Raw genomic sequence first — 16,095 nt, forward strand, 5'->3', positions numbered from 1 at the left:
CAAGCCTAAGGACACATACCTAGGAAGTGGTACTGACATCAGGAGACTTAGACACAGATGATCCTGCCTTCTACCTACCTCATACTCCTACTGTAAGCCCAGCTTGATGGGGTCAGGAAGTGCTAATAGACATGACCCAAGGAGTTAAAACCCTCCCTTAAGCTCAAAACATAAGAGAGAGGGGTGACTAAATTAACGTGGGTACACTCCTATCACGGGCTGCTGAAGAGGTGCTAGGAATAAGGAATGCTTTGAAGAATAGTTAATGAGATTGGAAATGCTCACAACACAGGAGGCAGAATAAAATAGAAAGTGTAACTGTCACTATAGTTTGATATTATGTTTCCTTAAAATATAAAAGGAAAAGGAGTGGGAGGAGATGTTGTAGGTTCTTGAGAAAGGATATGAGCTAATATCTGCGAATCCTCAAATTTGTAAATAGCATGAGGCTTCCACATGGTTGAATATATCCTAGGAATTTATATCTGAGTGTATCACTGCAAAACAAATTGCTCCAAAACTTAGTGGCTTAACTGACAAATGTTTTACTATCTCACAGTTTTTGTTGGGGAAAATCTGGGTGCAGCTTAGATGGGGGCATCTGATTCAGGATCTTCTTCTACAGGCTCCAAAATGTTGGCCAGGAAAAATGACAGCAAAAACAATAAAACAAAGTGGTGGCCAGAGCTGCGTCATAAGAAAGCTCAACTAGGGCAGGGAGGTCAGCTTCCAAGCTCACACATATGGCTGTTTGTGGGCCTTAGAAGGTCCACTTCCAAGCTCACACACAAGGTTGTTGGCAGGCTTCAGTTCCTTGAGGACTGCTGGACCAAGGACCTCAGGTTCTTGTAGGCTATTGGCTGGAGAGATTAGTTCCTTGCCACATGGGCCTCCCCACAGGGCAGGTTGACATAGGAGGTGGCTTCCCTCAGAGCAAGGAATCTAGAGAGTGAGAAAAGATGAACAATACAGAAGCCATAGACATTTCAGAAATAACACCTTGACACTTTTACTGTATTGTATCCCTAGCCCATGCCTGAGGGAAGGGGATGATACAATGGCATAATAACCAGAAGAGGGGGATCATTGGGGAACATACATTGTAAAGGCTGCTTACCATCCTTGGTAAGAACCAGCACTTTCTTAGATCCCTTCTTTTTCCTTTTGTCACCAGCAGAGCAAATAGCTAGCTAGCTAGCTCTCTTTGGGGAGGTCATTTTTCAGAAGGAAACTATTTGACCCCTTAGTAGCAGTGGCAATACCTCTATCAATGATCTGGTGGGTTTGAGGTTGCAGCAAGATCGCTGGCTAAACTCACAGCCCCAAGTTAGCCTTGCAGCAAGCACAATGCAGACACTCCCTCCTCCGAATGACCTTTGAAGTGACGCATGGACAGTCAGTGCTGAGATAGCAAGTATGTGCAGGCTAAGAGTCTTCTATGCTTTGAAAAGTAATCACTCACTGGAGGACTAAAGTTAAAACTCAATTTAAACTCTTTTAGCTTCTGAGATTCACCTCTGTACCCAGTTGAATGATGATTCCATAAAAGATATGTCCACCCAGGACCTATGAATGTGACCTTATTTGGAGAAAGGATCTTTGCAAATGTAATTAAGTTAAGGATCTTAAGATGAGATCATTGTGGATTATCCTAAATTTAATGACCAATAAAAGGAGGTCATCAATAATGGGAAGAAAAGGTGCAAGAGGAGGCCTTGTGGAGACAGAGGTAGAGATTGGGGTTAGGAAGCCCTAAGCCAAGGAACATCTGGAACCACCAGAAGCTAGAAGAGGCAAAGAAGGCTTCTCCCTGTGGCCTTCCAAAGTAGCGGGGAAGCAGGGAGAACAGCAAGGAGGCTGTTGCAGCTGTCCATGTGAGTGATGGTGGTAGTCATGACCAAGGTGGTAGTGGGGAGGTGCTAAGGAGAGTATGCTTTGTAAATATAGCTGGTGGGACATGTTCATGGATTGGATTAGGGAAAAGGGAGTGAGGAAGGATGATGCTGTGGTTGGGGGCCTGAGTAGTTGGTGGCTGCTAGTTCCAAAAAGCAAGAAATATTGGAAGAGGAGCAGTTTGGAGAGTGTAGGGATAAGATCAGTATCCCTGTCTTGGCAATGTTAAATTTGAGATGCCTATTTGTCATCCAACTAGATAGAAAAGAGTTTAGAGATCAGGGTAATGGTTGAGACTGGGTATATAAATTTGGAAGCCAGCAATGTAAAAATGGGTGAGTGGACAATGGAGACTCAACAAGGTGACCTCTGAGGATCCTTGCAGCTGTGACTCTATGAGGACTTCTTCTTATGCCCCCAGACTCTCTCACCCTGGCATACCTTCCCTCATCACTCTGGCATGCCCAGAATCTGCCACCCATCTTTTTACTTTAGATGCTTTTTCCTCTAGGAAGCCTCCTGTGATCTTCCAAAGTAAAAATGACCCCCTTTTACTCAGGTTCTTTATCACACCCATCTATCATTTTCTTTCTTGCATGACTGAGCCTTCCTATCTTTTATCTCCCTCGATGGCAGCAACCAGTCTGGCACATCATGAATTCTTTTTCTTTCTTTCTTTCTTTCTTTCTTTCTTTCTTTCTTTCTTTCTTTCTTTCTTTCTTTCTTTCTTTCTTCTTCTTTGATTTTATCTATTTATTCATGACAGACACACAGAGAGAGGCAGAGACACAGGCAGAGGGAGAAACAGGCTCCCAGCAAGGAGCCCAATGTGGGACTCTATCCCAGGACCCCAGGATCATGATCTGAGCCAAAGGCAGACACTCAACCACTGAGCCACCCAGGTGCCCCTACTTTTTTCTTTTTAAAAGATTTTATTTTTAAGTAATCTTTACACCTCACATGGGGTTAAAGCTCATAACCCCAAGATCAAAAGTTGCATGCTGAGCCAGCCAGGCACCCCAACATCATGAGTATTTTAAATGGCCCATGCATTGGGAGGCAGTAAAGCATGATAGTTATTGAAGCTTGAGCTCCAACACCACACAGGATGGAATTCATGTCCCAGCTCCACTACTTCCTGGCTTAACTTCTTCAGGCCTCAGTTTCTCAACTGAAAAATGTACCACATTCCACCCAGTGTATATATGTATGTGTGTATACATATCCATATATACATGCATATGTAATATATATAATGGAAAGGCATATGTTCATCTAAAGCTATGAGCAAGAATGTTTCTTATCAGCAATATGCATAGTGGCAGAAAACTGGAAACAACTCAAATACCCTTCAGCAGTAGAATGAATAAATTGCAGAATGTTTTACACAGGGTAATGATATATCGCAACAAGGGTAAATAAACTACAGCTATCTAGAAGGATACAAAAAAACTTCACAAACATAATATTGGCCTATAGAAGACAGACACAAAAGAGAAGGCAATTTGTATGATCCACTTATATAAATTTCAAAAGTAGGAAAAAAGTAATCTATGCTGTTAAAAGTCAAGGCAGTTGGGGCCACCGAGGTGGCTCAGTGGTTGAGTGTCTGCCTTTGGCTTAGGTCATGATCCTGAGGTCCTGGGATCGAGTTCCGAATCAGGCTCCTTGCAGGGAGCCTGCTACTCCTTCTGCCTGTGTCTCTGCCTCTCCTGTGTGTCTCTTATGAATAAATAAATAAAATCTAAAAAAAAAAAAAAAAAAGTCGAGGCAGTGGTTACAATGGGAGGATAGCACCTAGAAGGAGAGATAAAGGGCCTTCTTGGGTGCTAATAATGTTCTATTTCTTGATCTTCATTTTGGTTCACTGTATGAAATACATTCACTGTATGTATCATTAAGCTGTATGTTTATGATCTGTGCTCTTCTTCATCATGTCTGGAAGACTTCAGTAAAAAGAAGCTGAATATAAGGGATCCCTGGGTGGCACAGTGGTTTGGAGCCTGCCTTTGGCCCGGGGTGCGATCCTGGAGACCCGGGATCGAGTCCCACGTCGGGCTCCCGGTGCATGGAGCCTGCTTCTCCCTCTGCCTGTGTCTCTGCCTCTCTCTCTCTCTTTGTGTGACTATCAAAAATAAATAAAAATTAAAAAAAGAAGCTGAATATAAGGAGCATATCACAGTCTCTGGCACTTATTAAGTGCTCAATAAATGCTAGTTATCACAAACGAATGAATGAAATAACCCAAGCCTTGCCTTCCAGTGAAATCTATTAACAATCAGAACCATGGACAGATCAGAGTCTGCTCTCAAGGAAAGCTGAAGGGAAAGAAAATTTATCTTAGGTCGACTACAAAGGACTGGAAGCAGGAGAAAATCTGAGACCTTTCCTCTTGGATTAGTGCATCAGTGCCTTCTGGGTGGGGGGCATCTTACAATGCAGAAAGGAGACTATTCTTAGGGGACTGTGGGTATCTGTGTGTGCGCTCATGCAGAATTTTGTTCCATTTTTAAAGGTCTGCAGCCTCCTGCTTTTCTAAGCCAGTGAATACTGAAATCTCCCTAGAAAAGACATTCCTGGATCTAGCATATCCAATGGCTTGCTCAGACTCTGCAGGCTTTGCTCACTGTCATGGGCTTGTGTTTACCTGGTTAGGGGAGACAGGGAAGAGACCCCAGGCAGGGTAAAAATAACTTGTGACAGAAGATCTTCTCTCAGTCATGCGTAGGCTCTAGGAAGAAAGGCACATTTTGTTATCAATTTAATGAGCTGCTTTATTTGATAGTGAGTTCTCTGTCACTAGGAATATCCACACAAAGGCTGCACAACTACCTATCAGGATATTGCAAGGAGGACACCTGCAAAATGAAAAACTTACATAGGTGACTGCCAAACCTAAAATTTCTGTTATTTAATTCAACACAATATTTCCTTGAAGGCATGAATTGCTACTCTATTCATTGCACTCCCCGCCCCCTGTCAATACTTTTCTTTTTTCCTAAGAATTAAAATATTTCATGTTTAGTAGGAACTTTGAAAATTGTGTGTGTGTGTGTGGGGGGGGGATTATCCATACTGTTGAATACTACTCAGCAATAAAAAGGAATGACTACAGATATACCTGATAACTTTGATGGATCTCGAGATCATGATGCAGAGTGAAAAAAGCCAATCTCAAAAAGCCACATACTGCATGATTCCACTTATGTAACATTCTCAAAATGATGAAATTATAGAGATGGAGCACAGATTAGTGATTGCAAAGGGTTAGAGATGGTGGTGGAGATGAATGTGGCTATAAAGGGTTGCATCTTTGAGGATGGAACAATTCTGTACCTTGAATGAGATAATTACATGAATTTACACACCTGATAAAATTATTCTGAATCACACACACAATTTATAGCAATGACGTTTTTCTAGTTTTAATATGGTACTAGGTCATGTAAGATGTAATCATTGAGGACAAACGGATGAAATGTATAGGACTTCTTTATACTACCTTTGCAACTCTTGTGAATCTATAATTATTTGTAAAAATAAATAATATAAAACTAATTAATAAAAACAAGGTTTTAGAGCATAGCAAAGCCCACTTTAACATTTTAGCATATTTACTACAAATTATTTTTTTCACACAGTTAGGATCATATTGCATATAAGTTTTCTATCATGAAATGTTTTCTTAATAGAATAGCGTAGGCATTTCTTATGTCATTAGCTACTCCACAATGCAATTGGTGTAATAGTTATGGCTATCAATTGGAAAAATGCACAAATGAACTGTAGTGTATTCATACAGTAGCATATCATTTAGGGATTAAAAGGAACAAACTGCACTGATATGAATAAAGCTCAAAAATATGCTGAGTGGAAGAAGCTTTATGCAAAATAGTATACACTATATGCTTTCATTTATATAAAGTTCTAAAATAAGCAAACAATTTATGATAGATAAAAATTAGGATAGTGGTAACTTCCAGGGGTGGTGGTGGTGGTGGAAGTGAGGGCAGGGATTGACTGGGAAGGGGCATGAGGGAGTTTTCTGGTGTGTTGGTAGTATTCCATATCTTGATAGGGATTTGGATTACATAGGTGTATGCATTTGTTAAAATGTAGCAAATGTACACTTAAGATTTAGACATTTCAGTTTATGTAAATTTTATCTCAAAAGAAAAAACTCATAAATCAATATGATTCTTATTTAATGAAGTACATGATAAAGTATTTATGGGAAGTATACCAATATCTGTAGCTTCTTTGAAATTCTCAAAAAATAATGGCTTGATAGATGGCCAAAGGATGGGTAGATGAAAGGGTATGAGATGAAGCAAGTAGAGTTAAATAAGAATGATAGTCCAGGAAGGTAGGTGTATAACTTTTCTATATGTTTGAAGATTGTCATAATAAGTATATATTTTAATTTAGACAAAACCCATTTAGAATCCTTGGTACAGGAGCATCTGGGTGGCTCAGTGGTTGATCGTTTGCCTTTGGCTCAGGTCATGATTCTGGGGTCCTGGGATTGAGTCTCTTATCAGGCTCCCTGCAGGGACCCTGCTTCTCCTTCTACCTATATCTCTGCCTCTCTCTCTCTGTGTCTCTCATGAATAAATAAATAAAATCTAAAAAAAAAAAAAAAAAGAATTCTTGGTACAAATACAGAGTGCTGCCCAGCCCCCAGCAATGTGACACCCTGGACGGGGCCTGGGACCTAGTGTCTAGATTAGGTTCTCTGGAGAAATCTTGGCACACTTGAGCATCTAAGGGCTCAGTCACCCAGCTAGGTCCAAACACAAAGCCTTTCCAAGGATAAGTCTTCTAAAGGGGTCTCTCCAGAGTCTCTCTCACCTCCTTTTTTTAAAAAATATTTTATTTATTTATTCATGAGAGATACAGAGAGAGAGGCAGAGACATAGGGAGAAGCAGGCTCCATGCAGGAAGCCTGATGTGGGACTCGATCCAGGGACTCCAGGATCACATCCTGGGCTGAAGCCAGCAGTGCTTAACCGCTGAGCTACCCAGGGGTCCCTCTCTCTCACCTCCTTGCTGGAGTTCTCTGTTTCTGTCTTGTGGCAGCCACAACTGGCAGAAATTAACTCTCTTTACTAAATCCACAAAGGCCTCCAAGGTCTAAGCTGAACCTAGAAAGATTCTCTTATTTTGGGGTGAGGGGCTGAGGGGGATGAAACATTTTAATCTGATGGTAGCACATAATACTGAACAGGGAGCACTCCCAGTTATCCTCCTGTTTATAAGGAAGTTCTCAAAAATAATTGGATTTGTTAGAGCCTGGCCCCCTGCCCATAAGAGGGAAAAGGAACAGAGTGGGCAAAGCACTAAGGTCTGCTCTCTTGTCACTCATAGAACCAGTTCTGTGCACATTTCTTCTAATCCACCAACTCTTCAGGCCAAAACCATAAGCCTTTTTTCTGTACTCTACATGGAATTGTTGCCGTGGGTAATGTTCTTGACAACTTGGATGCAGAAGTCCCCAGGGATGGTCCCAGGCTTGGAGTACGAAGGGGTGGTCTCCCTGAGCATCACTTGGCCTGTCTTCAACACATTCAGCCCTTCCCAGGCCATGGCAACCACAGACTCTGACTGCAAGTACTTTACCAGGACGGCAGAGAATGAATGGTCCTTCAAGTCGGTGTTCTTTGAGAAGGTCTTTCGAAGCCTGAATTAATTTCATAGCAATGAGGAATAATCCCTTTTGCTTAAAATGCTTGATGATCTCTCCAAAGAGGCTGCACTGGACTCTATCAGTCTTGATGGCAATGAAGCTGCATTCACTGTTGGCCATGGACCTCGAGATAGACAGCCCACCAGCTTCTTGGGTTGCAATTCCATCTAGGGCTACTGGCACTGGAGGAGCCAGGAAGGATTCTGAGGCCTCTTTGAGCAGACCTAGCCCAACGCATTGCATCCCTGAGCTCTACAAGGCTCACACTTGAGCAGTCTCAGGGTTTTACAGCCTTGCAGAGAACCTAGACAACCAAAACGCAAAGCAGAGAAAACCAGCCGATCAAATGAGTTTCCCTTAGGAAACCTCCCTGCTCCTACCCCCAGGACTGCCTCTCTGCACTAGTCAGTTTTCCTGTGGCCCTGCCAGGCCAGTCTCTGGCCTCCAGCCTTCCCCAGCTGAGGGTTGAAGACGTCACCTGGCTCTGGTAATTGACTTGGGAAGCCCAAAGAGCCCAAAGGGAGGTGGCAGGAGCTCAGGGGAGGGGAAGCCCCAGGTGCTGCAGGAAGTGGAGCTGTTAATTAAGCAGCTTCTTCCCACCCAGGAAGAGGGAGATGGGGAGCTGCCAGAAGCCCAGGAAGCAGGGCTCTTAAAGCGGACAAGACCCCTTTCTGAACCTATTAGGAAGAGCCATGATATATCCCAGGCTTCTTCACAGGTCACACTCGGGATTTGTCCTGTCCTCTGGAGCTCACTGGTGAACTACTCAGTGGGAGAGAAGACTGTTAAGGAACCCATGTGACGCCCTGGGAGAAAAGGAACAGGAAAGGGCACTGTAATGCCCAGCTCCAGCTCTAAGGGATGGAACAGAGTCAAGACTAAGGAAATCCTGTGAAGGGATCCTCTGAAAGGTCAGGTGGTCAGACAACTGTGATAAACAGCAGCGATGAGGGCCCCATGACAATGCCTGGCTTAGGGCTTGGCTATGAGAAGCACGTGAATTGTAACCACAACCGCATCAAAGATTCTCTGAGTGTGGTCCTCTCCAGCAGCATCATGATCACCTGGGAACTTACTTTGCTTGTTTAACATGCAAATTTTTAGGCCCCTGAAACTTGGAGACTAAGCTTAGCAATCCACAAGCCCACTAGGTGATTCTGACACATGCTCAAATTTGAGAAGCACTAGTATAATCTGACAGATTCTGGAGCTGGGCTGCCCAGAAAACTTCCTCCATTCACAAATTCATTCACATTCATCAGATATTTATTAGCACCTTCTATGTGTTGCCCCGTGTCAAGTGTCATGAGGAGCCCGAAGTGGGACAAATTATAGTCCCACCCTCCAGGCAGACTGATTAGTAAGTACAAAGTGGGCAAAGAGCCCTAGGAAGGAGCCAATCTTTCTGGTTAGGGGGATTGGAGAGGACTTCCCAGAGGAAGTGGACTTTGAGATGTGCCTTGAAGGATGAGTTAGCAAAATGGAAAAGGAAGGCACTTCTAAAACCAAAATCTAAATTTTATTTTAATTCTTATTATTGGTGGCTCAGCGGTTGAGCATCTGCCTTTGGCTCATGGCCTGATCCCAGATTCCCTGGATTGAGTTCCACATCGGGCTCCTTGCATGGAGCCTGCTTCTCCTCCCTCTGCCTGTGTCTGCCTCTCCCACTCTGTGTCTCTCATAAATAAATAAAGTCTTTAAAAATAACAGTAATAATAATTATTATTTTTGAGAGAGAGTGCATAAGTGGGTGGAGTGGGGGCTGAGGGGGAGGGAAAGAGAGAATCATAAGCAGGCTCCACATGTGGAGCCCAATACGAGGCTTGATCTCAAGACCCTGAGATCATGACCTGAATCGAAATCAAGAGCCAGACGCTTAACTGACTGAGTCACCCAGGCACCCCACGCCAAATCTAACTTTCAAAAGTACCTTACAGCTTTGGGGATAAATTAAAGATTGTCAGCACAAGCTTCTCCATGCTCTAGCCCCTATCTCCTTCATTGTCCCCATCTCCTGCCATGCCACACCTCCACACAGAGATCTGAGGAAAGCTGAACTTCTCACAAAAGTGCACACACAGCTTGCTATTTCTTATTGCTAGGCCTTTGCGCAGCCTGTCTTTCCGCCTAGAATGTCCTCTTTGTGTCTCCTAGCCCAAGAGCCACCCATCCTTCAGGACTCCTTGCAGCTGTTTTCTCTTCCAGGAAGCCCTCTCAACTCCTGGCTGGTTAAGAATCATCCTCTAGGTCCCCAAAGGCCTGGAACACTGATGTATCAGTGCCCTTACTGCACTGCATTTACAAATCTGCTTTATGTCAATCCCCCCATTAGAATGAGAACCTACTGTGAGTTGGCATCTTCTTCAACTTTGTGATCCTAGAGCCTAGCACAGTGCCTGGCATGCAGTGAGCTTCCAATAAATAGTTATTTAGCAAAGGAAAGAAGAAAGGGAAAATGTTAAATAGGAGGCCCAAGAAAAAAAAAAAAACCCACAAAACATTGCAGTGATGATGTAGAGTCTGACAAGGAGCACATCCCAAAGGCAAAGGCAAAAAATATCTTCCTCTACTTAAAACCTGGAACAGAGGAGACAGTGCTAGCAGCCAGGAGCCTCTTGCCGCCTGCTTGTTGGCTTGACAGATCTGGCATGTGTGCTTTCAAGCCAATTGTCATCTGCTAAGCATTGCTGCTAAAATGTTCCAGTATGCCAGGCCAAATATGAATCCATATAAGTCTCTGGTCAGCCTGGGTGGCTCAGCGGTTTAGCGCTACCTTCAGCCCCGGGCATGATCCTGGAGACCTGGGATCGAGTCCCATGTCAGGCTCCCTGCATGGAACCTGCTTCTCCCTCTGCCTGTGTCTCTGCATCTCTCTCTCTCTCTCTGTCTCTCATGAATAAATAAATAAAATCTTAAAAAAAAAACAAATATGAATCCATATAAGTCTCTTTAGCACTGTAGGTTGGTTTGTGAGTTGGGGTACAGGTTTATCAATTCTCAAGAATCCCAAGAACACATGAAAAGATGCTCAACGTTAGTCATTAGGGAAATATGAATTAGATCTACACTAGATACCATTAACATCTATTATAGTGGGCAAAAATAAAATAAAATTAACATACCAAGTGCTGACAAGGATGCACAGCAGTGAAAACTCTCATACTCTGCTGGTAAGAATGCACAACAATACAGCCAATCTGGAAAACAGTTTGGTAGTTTCTTATAAATCCAAACACACGCTTGCCATACAACCCAGAGATCCCCATCCTAAGTATTTACTTGAGAAATATGAAGACTTAAGCTTAAACAACTGGTATGTCAATCCTTATAGAAGCTTTATTCAAGATTGCCAAAAATTTAAAACAACCCAAATGTCAAGAGGCAAATAATAAAAAAGTGGTGGAATATCATGCAATAGAATACTTCTCGGCAGGGGTGCCTGGGGGGCTCAGTGCTTGAGTGTCTGTCTTTGGCTTAGGTCATGATCCTGGGGTCCTGGGACGGTCCTGCATCGGGCTCCCCACAGCGAGTCTGCCTCTCCCTCTACCTGTGTCTCTGTCTCTGCCTCTCTGTGTGTCTATCATGAATAAACAAATAAAATATTTAAAATTAAAAATAATAAAAAAGAATACTTCTCGGCAATAAAAAGGAATGAGCTATGGATATATACAACAGCATGGATAAATTTAAATGTGTCGCCCAGAGAAAGAACCCAATTCCAAAAGGTTAGATCCTGTATGAATCCATTTACGTGACATGCTGGAAAACTAGGAATGGGGGAACAGGTTGCCAGTGATTGGGGTAGGAGGAGGGTTTGACTACAAAGTGGTAACCTAAGGTAATTTTTTGAAGTGACAAAACTATTCTTTCTCTCTCCTGATCTACCCTTGAATTTATGCATATGTTAAAATAACAGACTTAATACACCAAAAACAGTGAACGCTACTACAGGGAATTTTTTTTTAAGATTTTATTTATGGGGATCCCTGGGTGGCTCAGTGGTTTGGTGCCTGCCTTTGGCCCGGGGCGCAGTCCTGCGGTCCCGGGATCCGGTCCGCGTCAGGGTCCCAGCGTGGAGTCTGCTTCTCCCTCCTCCTGTCTCTGCCTCTCTCTCTCTCTCTCTCTGTGTGTCTCTCATGAATAAATAAATAAATAAATCTAAAAAAAATATTTCATTTATTTATTCATGAGAGACACACACACACACAGAGGCAGAGACTCAGGCAGAGTGAGAATCAGGCTCCATGCAGGGAGCCGATGTGGGATTCGACCCGAGGCCTCCAGGATCACGCCCTGGGCTGAACGCAGGCTCTAAACCACTGAGCCACCCAGGGATCCAGAATTTTTCTTTTTAACGTAATGCCAGTTTGGGGCACCTGGGTGGCTCAATCAGTTAAGTGTCTCCCTTCAGCTTAAGTCATCATCCCCAGAGTTTTGGGATCAAGCCCCACGTTGGGCTCCCTGCTCAGCAGGAATCCTGCTTCTCCCTCTCCCTCTGTTTACCTCTCCCCCTACTTGTGCTCTCTCTCTCTCTAATAAATAAATAAAATCTTTAAAAAAAATAAATGCAATACCAGTTTAAAGTAAAAAAGAATATCAAGGTACAAGGCAGCCCTCAAGCCCACAAGCGTTGCCCCTTCCACTGTCTTGTCTATGGTGGCCAATGAATGGGCCACCTGTAGCTCTTTAAGCAAGGTCAGTCATACAGCCCTCCTGGGTAGCTCACGAAAGCAAGCTACGATCCTCCCATCCAGTTTAATCTCAGGGTTATCTCCATAATGACAGTTAATTTTGTCTTCTTCACCAAGGTATCCCCAAAGTGCTAGAATAGTGCTTGCTAATAGTTACTCAAATAAATATTTGTTGATTAAATATTTGTTATCCCTTTATCTGACTGGCTCCAAATTCCGGAATCCACTCTCTTAATGGAAATACTGCAACCTCCCTTCTCTAATAATATTACTTGCTCTAAGTTCCTCCTGAAATTCTGGGCACTTAACATTCCTGCTCAGGTGTCAGCTCTGCCCCTTCTCTGGCCCTTCTCTGCCCCTTCTCTTCTTAATTCAGGTAAGAATTCCTCCCTCTAGCTGCATCCCATTAAGGGCCCTCAGCCACAGCCCCAGTGGAAGCAGCCTTGGCCTCATCATAAAAGAAAGTGCCCAACATGTAGTTGCTACCCTGTGCAAACAGGAAGGAAATAACAGTGGACCACGTAGGCTGGGAAGCCACCTCTGGCTTACCAGGTGCTGCTCCCAAGCCTCAACAGCAGTGTGTGGGTCTGCCAGGAGACACTTCAGTTCCATCTTACTCAAAGTGTCAGTGTGTTCCTTTTATTTCATTTGGCACCTCATAATTGTAGATGGCAAGAAGTGGGATGTTTGGTCATTTGGGGTTGTATTAAGTAAGGCTTTTGGTTAGAATCCCCTGGGTTTCTGCCTATTTCCCTTCCGGCTGGTTGTAAATAAAGAGTATTTGTGTCCGGCGATTATTTCCTCTGTCCTTCACCCTTGACCAGGGTCATCCTCCATAGGAAATCATGTACATCACAAGTGGCCATTTAAGACTCACAACCTTGTTTACCACAATCTTAGGTACAAGTAATATCCAGGTTGGTGGATTATAAGTAAACAGCACAGGTACAGAATAGTTTTCTCCAGCCTCACCAGAATCCTGATTCCTTTACCCTGCATGGACCCCATCCCCACTCTGCCCAAAGAAGGGTCTTTCTCTTGGTTCCCCAGCATGGATTGTGCAAGGGATGTGTTCACAACAGCTGTCAGAAGGCTGCCCTGCTCTGGGGCTCACCTCCAACTAACTTGGTCAAATTCTACTCTTTGCCAAACAAGGTCAGAGTCACAAATGCGTGGCTTAAGACCTGTGCACACAAATGTGTTAGTTTCAGTCCACAAATCAGCTGCCAACATTTTTAAATTGGGAGATTTCCCATGAAAATCAGATCTGGCATTACCAGTCCACACTTCTCAAAAGGCCTCCCTTCAGTGGGACACTGGGTAACAGATGCCTTATTTAGGTGGGGCAAGTGCCTACCTGAGATCTATTTTCCTCTTCCCCCTGCCTTCCATCCACTTCTTTCTTTTCCTGCCTTGCTTTTCCAGGTCTTTGCATGTACTACCCAATAAATAGTAGAGGCTTAATTTCTTGTGTATAAAAAGATGGACAAGACTCAGCCTTCAAAGAGTTGGGCATGTGAAAGAGTTTTTAAGTGGGGTGAAGGAGGCATTCCAAGCATGGGAACAGCAAGAGCAGTGAAGAGGACCATTCCCGGGACTCTTTAAAATTAGGAGATATATATATATATATATAATTTATTTATTCATGAGACAGAGAGAGAGAGAGGCAGAGACACAGAGGGAGAAGCAGGCTCCACGCGGGGAGCCTGACGTGGGACTCCATCCGGGTCTCCAGGATCACACCCTGGGCTGAAGGCTGCGCTAAACCGCTGAGCCACCCGGGCTGCCCTAAAATTAGGATACTGATGACTGCTTTACAACATGGCGGTCAGGGTAGAAGGAGAGCGAGTATGGAAGTGCCTGCACGACGTTTGACACGTAGTAGGTGCCCCGCAGGAAGCAGCTCCCGACCGGACCACCCAAGGGACAGAGCGTGCGCTAATCCAACAATTGGTGGACAAGCTGCGTAAAAATAACAATCGGCAGACAGGCTGCGTAGCGACCAAAGAAAGCGCCCGGGGCCGGTGCTCCGACGGGTGGGCCAGAAGGCCTCTCCCAACCCCGGCTTCGCGCAACCCAAGGGCGGTGTCGCCACGCAGCGCACGCGCACATCGTGGCCAAGCCTGCGCGCGCGTGCGCGCTCCCGCTACGCGAGGCGAGGAAGCGCGTTTGCGCATGTGCAGAACGCCCGGCTGGCGGGGAGGAGGAGCGCAGCGACGCGTGCGCAGAAGGCCTGGCGGGCGCGCGGCAAAAGCCAAAGCGCCCGCGGGGGTCTGAGAGAGTCACGGAGTCGCGCTCCTCGGGCCGTGGACGCCCGCCGCTTTTGGGGGCGCTCTCTAGTGGCAGCTTCGGCTGAGGCCACTTTTACGAGGCGCGAAGAACTCTAAGCCTGTGTAGGAGCCTGGCCGGGCCTGGGAAGTTCTTGGGTCTGAGGTAATGGCCCACAGAGGCCTGGTGCTCCCCTGAAGTTGGCGCTTTCTTGCCTTTATTTTCCGAGGGAGAGTTTGAGGCCCGGCGCCACCGTCCCGCAGATACCCCCAAGGGCTAGGCGGGGTGGCCGCTTGCGGGCCGCGGGAGTGCGAGAGAGTCCGGGGTCGGTGGGGTGGGGGGCGCCTCGTACAGACCCGCTTCCCGGGCTGAGCGCCCCGGGGGCCCCAGCAGTCCTAGGCCAGACCCTGGCCGCTCGGCGCCTTAGAACGCCTCCGCCTCCCTTTTGCCCCCTCCCTCCGCCTCCCCATCCCTCCCCCCCTCCCATTTCCCCTCCCTCCACCTCTGTCCCCTTCTCCCCTCCCTGCCCTCCCTCTCTGTCCCCCTTCGCTTTCCCCCACCAAGGAAAACACTTGCTCTGGTCTGCAGCCTTCCCTGGACCCAGGCATAGCGGTTGCCATGAAAGCAAGGCTAGTCCCTTTGAGACCTTTCTTGTCACATCATGTTTTAGTAATCTGTGAGTTTCTGCTTTTGAATGCCTGACTGAACCTCGGAGGTGAAGAGTTGAGTCCTGGTCCTTGATGAGGCTTCTCCGGGTTTTGAACCTCGGCGTCTGAGAAAGCGGGAAGATGCACACGGGCATCTTGTAGATGCACATCTACACATCTACATCCTTGGTTTTTCTGAACGTTAGTTCCTTCATTTGCACCTGTGCTGGTAGTAAATCTACCACAGTATCCCAACAGTCTACCCAAAATCTTTCTCTGGGTATCTCATGGGGCACCTTGAAATTGAGCATGTCCCAGTAAGGACTTCATATCGTCCCCTCAAAAATTTACTAAGGCTACCTTTTCCAGGAAGTCGCACTTTTAAAAGTTTTATTTAAATTCCATTTACCGGGCAGCCTGGGTGGCTCAGCGGTTTAGCACCACCTTCAGCCTAGGGTGTGATCCTGGAGACATGGGATCAAGTCCCATGTTGGCCTCCCTGCATGGAGCCTGCTTCTTCTTTCTTTTTTTAAATAAATTTATTTTTTATTGGTGTTCAATTTGCCAACATATAGAATAACACCCAGTGCTCATCCCATCAAGTGCCCCCCTCAGTGCCCATCACCAGTCACCCCTATCCCCGGCCCAGCTCCCCTTCCACCACCCCTAGTTCCTTTCCCAGAGTTAGGAGTCTCTCATGTTCTGTCTCCCTTTCTGATATTTCCCACTCATTTTTTCTCCTTACCCCTTTATTCCCTTTCACTATTTTTTGTATATTCCTCAAATGAATGGAGTCTGCTTCTTTGTCTCTGCCTCTCTCTCTCTCTCTCTCTCTCTGTCTCTCATGAATAAATAAATGGAATCTTTAAAAAAAATAAGTAAAAATAACTTCCATTTGCCAACATGTAGT

At 45.2% G+C, this 16,095-nt stretch overlaps 1 protein-coding gene and 1 pseudogene across 1 annotated transcript in view; one reads left to right on the forward strand and one right to left on the reverse strand.

Annotated features, from left to right (window-relative positions):
- Positions 1 to 7,250: 7,250 nt before the first annotated feature.
- Positions 7,251 to 7,699, reverse strand: LOC121501508 (annotated as a pseudogene).
- Positions 7,700 to 14,693: 6,994 nt separating this feature from the next.
- The window catches only part of MAJIN (membrane anchored junction protein), a 37,596-nt gene continuing 36,194 nt past the window's right edge, over positions 14,694 to 16,095 (forward strand). Inside the window, exon 1 of the mRNA XM_041722237.1 lies at positions 14,694 to 14,703. The gene's annotated coding sequence lies outside the window, so the exon portion shown is untranslated. The remainder of the gene's footprint in view (positions 14,704 to 16,095) is intronic.

The sequence above is a fragment of the Vulpes lagopus genome, chromosome 11 (genome assembly GCF_018345385.1).
Source record: "Vulpes lagopus strain Blue_001 chromosome 11, ASM1834538v1, whole genome shotgun sequence".
Classification (NCBI taxonomy): domain Eukaryota; kingdom Metazoa; phylum Chordata; class Mammalia; order Carnivora; family Canidae; genus Vulpes; species Vulpes lagopus.